Source organism: Aulostomus chinensis, chromosome 1, assembly GCF_037954235.1.
Source record: "Aulostomus chinensis isolate RoL2024-O1b breed Wild chromosome 1, RoL_Achi_v1.0, whole genome shotgun sequence".
Lineage (NCBI taxonomy): Eukaryota > Metazoa > Chordata > Actinopteri > Syngnathiformes > Aulostomidae > Aulostomus > Aulostomus chinensis.
This window is the reverse complement of record NC_141320.1, coordinates 23,376,336-23,382,592: the sequence shown is the minus strand read 5'-3', so window position 1 is coordinate 23,382,592 and position 6,257 is coordinate 23,376,336.

Sequence of the window (6,257 nt, the reverse complement as noted above, 5' to 3'; positions counted from 1 at the left end):
ACTCAAAATGATGATAACAGTAATGGAGTGAAACTTTCGAATAACCTCAAAGTGATGCTAACAGTCATGTCGTAAGTGTTGCTACGAACCTAAAAATATTGCGACAGTGATGTAGTAAAAGTTGCTACGAACCTCAAAGTATTGCGACAGTGATGTCAGAAGAATTGCTAATGAACTCAAGATAATGCTAACAGTAATGTAGTGATAGTTGCAAAGAAATTCAGTGATGCTTACAGTAATGTAGTAAGAGTTTCGAACAACCTCAAAGTGATGCTGACAGTCATTTAGTAAGAGTTGCTAATGAACTAAATTCAATGCGACAGTGATTTCGTGAGAATTGCTCAACAACTCAAAATGATGCTAACAGTAATGTAGTGATAGTTGCTAATAAACTCAAAGTGATGCTGACAGTAATGTAGTAAGAGTTGCTAGGAACCTTAAAATAATGCAACAATAATGTAGTAAGAGTTGCTACGAACCTCAAAACAATGCGACAGTAATGTAGTAAAAGTTGCTACGAACCTCAAAATAATGCGACAGTGATGTCGGAAGAATTGCTAATGAACTCAAAATGATGCTAACAGTAATGTAGTGATAGTTGCTAATCAAGTCAGTGATGCTTACAGTAATGTATTTAGTGTTTCGAACAACTTCAAAGTGATGGTGACAGTCATGTAGTAAGAGTTGCTACGAACCTCAAAATAATGCGACAGTGATGTCAGAAGAATTGCTAAAGATCTTAAAATGATGCGACAGTGATTTAGTAAGAATTGCTCATGAACTCAAAATGATGCTAACAGTAATGTAGTGATAGTTGCTAAAAAACTCAAAGTGATGCTGACAGTAATGTAGAAAGAGTTGCTATGAACCTTAAAATAATGCAACAATAATGTAGTAAGAGTTGCTACGAACCTCAAAATATTGCGACAGTGATGTCGGAAGAATTGCTAATGATCTCAAAATGATGCGACAGTGATGTAGTAAGAATTGCTAATGAACTCAAAATGATGCTATCAGGAATGGAGTGAAAGTTTCGAATAACCTCAAAGTGATGCTGACAGTCTTGTAGTAAGTGTTGCTACGAACCTCAAAATAATGCGACAGTAATGTAGTAAAAGTTGCTACGAACCTCAAAATATTGCGACAGTGATGTCGGAAGAATTGCTAATGAACTCAAAATGATGCTAACAGTAATGTAGTGATAGTTGCTAATCAACTCAGTGATGCTTACAGTAATGTAGTAAGTGTTTCGAATAACCTCAAAGTGATGCTGACAGTCATGTAGTAAGTGTTGCTACGAACCTCAAAATAATGCGACAGTAATGTAGTAAAAGTTGCTACGAACCTCAAAGTATTGCGACAGTGATGTCGGAAGAATTGCTAATGAACTCAAGATAATGCTAACAGTAATGTAGTGATAGTTGCTAAGAAACTCAGTGATGCTTACAGTAATGTAGTAAGAGTTTTGAACAACCTCAAAGTGATGCTGACAGTCATTTGGTAAGAGTTGCTAATGAACTCAATTTAATGCTTCAGATTCATTCAGATTCAGATTCAGATGACTTTATTTATACAGACATGACAGTGGGAATAAATAAGAGAATAAAAATAAGATTAAAGATAAAAATACAATAAATATACTACATACAGTATGTACACAATGTAGAATGAAGAGTAAGGTGACTGGAGTGAGTGAATAAAGTGCAGACAATGTAAACAGTATAAACAGTGTAACAGTGAAGACAGGATATTGAGTAGTCCGGGGAGAGTATGTAGGTGTGTGTGTGTCGGGTGTTGGTGTGGGGAAGGTGTTAGCAGCTGGAGTTAAAGAAAAGAATGGCTTTGGGGACAATGGTGGCTTTCCTCCTCTCAGTTCTGCAGGCCACACAGCGGAGGCGTCGCCCAGAGGGGAGCCATTCAAATGCAGAGTGGAGTATGTGTGAGGGGTCTTTGATGATCTTGGCTCCCTGTCTCAGGGCCTGTTGGCTGTAAACGTGTGAAAGAGTTCTGACAGGCAGGCCGATGATTTTGGAGCACACTGATGCAGTGCGCTGCAGTCTGTTCCGGTTCTGGAAGCTGAGGGAGTGGAACCAGCAGGTTATGGAGGATGTGATGATGCTTTCCACAAAGGCGTAGTAGAAAGTCATCATGATGGGCGCGCTGACTCCAAAGGAATTGAGTTTCCTGAGGAGGAACAGTCGTTGGTGACACCTCCTGAGAATCTCCTCTGTGTTGGCAGAAAAGTTCAGGAGGTTGTCAAAGATTGTGCCCAGGTATTTGTACTCTTCGACCACTTCCACTGGCTTCCCGTGGATGGTGGTGATGACAGCAGAAGCCAGATCCCTCTGCTTGCTGGAGAAGGTCACCACCATCTCTTTGGTCTTGCTGACGTTCAGTTCTAGTTTGGAGCTGTCACACCACTCTACAAACTCCTGAAGAGCGGGTCCATGATGTTGTGCTGGGCCTGACAGCAGTGACAGGAGAACTGTGTCGTCAGCATATTTCACCAGGTGGCAGTTGGGCTGTGTGGATCGGCAGTCATCGGTGTAGAGGAGGAAGAGCAGGGGGGAGAGCACACAGCCTTGGGGGGAGCCAGTTGAGGTGAAGCGGAGGTCCGAAAGGGAGTTGTTGACCCGAACTTTCTGAGTCCTGTTGGTCAGAAAGTCCAGAATCCACAGTCTAAGCTGGTCGTCCAGATGGAAGCAGGAGGAGAGTTTGGTGGCCAGGATGTGGGGCTGCAGTGTGTTAAATGCTGATGAGAAATCAGCGAACAGAAGTCTGGCGGAGGAGTTAGGAAGCTCCAGGTGCTTGTGGATGGAGTCCAAGATGAAGATTTTTGCATCCTCGACGCCTCTGCGTGCGCGATAAGCAAACTGGAGTGGGTCCATCAGGGGGTCGGTTGCTCTGATGATGTGCTGTTTTATGATCTTCTCCATGGCCTTCATCACCAGGGAGGTGAGGGCCACGGAGCGGAGATCGTTCAGAGACTTAGGGTTGTTTTTTTGGGGGGATGGGGATGACTGTGGAGTGTTTCCACAGCTGGGGAACTGTGTGACTGTCCATGGAGTGTTGAAATAGAGTCCGGAAAACAATGCCTAGTTGCCCCGCACAGTGCCTCAGGACTCTGCTTCTGATGTTGTCGGGGCCGGGTGAGCTCCTTTCCCTGGTCCTCCTGAGGGCTCTCACCACGTCCTCCGTCGTGAAGGTATGAATGCTACAGTGATGTCGTGAGAATTGCTCATGAACTCAAAATGATGCTAACAGTAATGTAGTGATAGTTGCTAATAAACTCAAAGTGATGCTGACAGTAATGTAGTGAAAGTTTTGAATTACCTCAAAGTGATGCTGACAGTCATGTAGTAAGAGTTTCTACGAACCTTAAAATAATGCAACAATAATGTAGTAAGAGTTGCTACGAACCTCAAAATATTGCGACAGTGATGTCGGAAGAATTGCTAATGATCTCAAAATGATGCGACAGTGATGTAGTAAGAATTGCTAATGAACTCAAAATGATGCTAGCAGTAATGGAGTGAAACTTTCGAATAACGTCAAAGTGATGCTTACAGTCATGTAGTAAGAGTTGCTACGAACCTCAAAATAATGCGACAGTAATGTAGTAAAAGTTGCTACGAACCTCAAAATATTGCGACAGTGATGTCGGAAGAATTGCTAATAAACCCAAAATGATGCTAACAGTAATGTAGTGATAGTTGCTAATGAACTCAAAGTGATGCTGACAGTAATGTAGTAAAAGTTGCTTCGAACCTCAAAGTAATGCGACAGTGATGTCAAAAGAATTGTTAATGATCTCAAACTGATGCGACAGTGACGTAGTAAGAATTGCTAATGAACTCAAAATGATGCTAACAGTAATGGAGTGAACGTTTCGAATAACCTCAAAGTGATGCTGACATTCATGTAGTAACTGTTGCTACGAACCTCAAAATATTGCGACAGTGATGTCGGAAGAATTGCTAATGAACTCAAGATGATGCTAACATTAATGTAGCGATAGATGCTAAGAAACTCAGTGATGCTTAAAGTAATGTAGAAAGAGTTTCGAACAATCTCAAAGTGATGCTGACAGTCATGTAGTAAGAGTTGCTAATGAACTCAAAGTGATGCTGACAGTAATGTAGTAAAAGTTGCTACGAACCTCAAAATAATGCGACAGTGATGTCGGAAGAATTGCTAATGATCTCAAAATGATGCGACAGTGATGTAGTTAGAATTGCTAATGAACTCAAAATGATGCTAACAGTAATGGAGTGAACGTTTCGAATAACCTCAAAGTGATGCTGACAGTAATGTAGTAAGTGTTGCTACGAACCTCAAAATAATGCGAAAGTAATGTAGTAAAAGTTGCTACGAACCTCAAAATATTGCGACAGTGATGTCGAAAGAATTGCTAACCTCAAAGTGATGCTGACACTCATTTAGTAAGAGTTGCTAATGAACTCAATTCAATGCGACAGTGATGTCGTGAGAATTGCTCATAAACTCAAAATGATGCTAACAGTCATGTAGTGATAGTTGCTAATAAACTCAAAGAGATGCTGACAGTAATGTAGTAAGAGTTGCTACGAACCTTAAAATAATGCAACAATAATGTAGTGAGAGTTGCTACGAACCTCAAAATGATGCGACAGTGATTTAGTAAGAATTGCTAATGATCTCAAAATGATGCGACAGTGATTTAGTAAGAATTGCTAATGAACTCAAAATGATTCTAACAGTAATGGAGTGAACGTTTCGAATAACCTCAAAGTGATGCTGACAGTCATGTACTAAGAGTTGCTACGAACCTCAAAATAATGCGAAAGTAATGTAGTAAAAGTTGCTACGAACCTCAAAATATTGCGACAGTGATGTCGGAAGTATTGCTAATGAACTCAAGATGATGCTAACAGTAATGTAGTGATAGTTGCTAAGAAACTCAGTGATGCTTACAGTAATGTAGTAAGAGTTTCGAACAACCTCAAAGTGATGCTGACAGTCATGTACTAAGGGTTGCGACGAACCTCAAAATAATGCCACAGTAATGTAGTAAAAGTTGCTACGAACCTCAAAATATTGCGACAGTGATGTCGGAAGATCTTAAAATGATGCGACAGAGATTTAGTAAGAATTGCTCATGAACTCAAAATGATGCTAACAGTCATGTAGTGATAGTTGCTAATAAACTCAAAGTGAAACTGACAGTAATGTAGTAAGAGTTGCTACGAACCTTAAAATATTGCAACAATAATGTAGTAAGAGTTGCTACGAACCTTGAAACATTGCGACAGTGATGTCGGAAGAATTGCTAATGATCTCAAAATGATGCGACAGTGATGTAGGAAGAATTGCTAATGAACTCAAAATGATGCTAACAGTAATGGAGTGAAACTTTCGAATAACCTCAAAGTGATGCTGACAGTCTTGTACTAAGAGTTGCTACGAACCTCAAAATAATGCGACAGTGATGTTGGAAGAATTGCTAATGATCTCAAAATGATGCGACAGTGATGTACTAAGAATTGCTCATGAAATCAAAATGATGCAAAAAGTAATGGAGTGAAACTTTCGAATAACCTCAAAGTGATGCTTACAGTCATGTAGTAAGTGTTGCTACAAACCTCTAAATAATGCGAAAGTAATGTAGTAAAAGTTGCTACGAACCTCAAAATATTGCGACAGTGATGTCGGAAGAATGGCTAATGAACTAAAGATGATGCTAACAGTAATGTAGTGATAGTTGCTAATCAAATCAGTGATGCTTACAGTAATGTACTAAGAGTTTCGAACAACCTCAAAGAGATGCTGACAGTAATTTAGTAAGAGTTGCTAATGAACTCAGTTCAATGCTACAGTGATGTCGTGAGAATTGCTCAACAACTCAAAATGATGCGAACAGTAATGTAGTGATAGTTGCGAATAAATTCAAAGTGATGCTGACAGTAATGTAGTAAGAGTTGCTACGAACCTCAAAATAATTTGACAGTGATGTCAGAAGAATTGCTAATGATCTCAAAATGATGCTAACAGTAATGGAGTGAACGTTTCAAATAACCTCAAAGTGATGCTGACAGTCATGTACTAAGAGTTGCTACGAACCTAAAAATAATGCGACAGTAATGTAGTAAAAGTTGCTACGAACCTCAAAATATTGCGACATTGATGTCGGAAAAATTGCAAATGAACTCAAAATGATGCTAACAGTAATGTAGTGATAGTTGCTAATCAACTCAATGGTGCTTACAGTAATGTAGTAA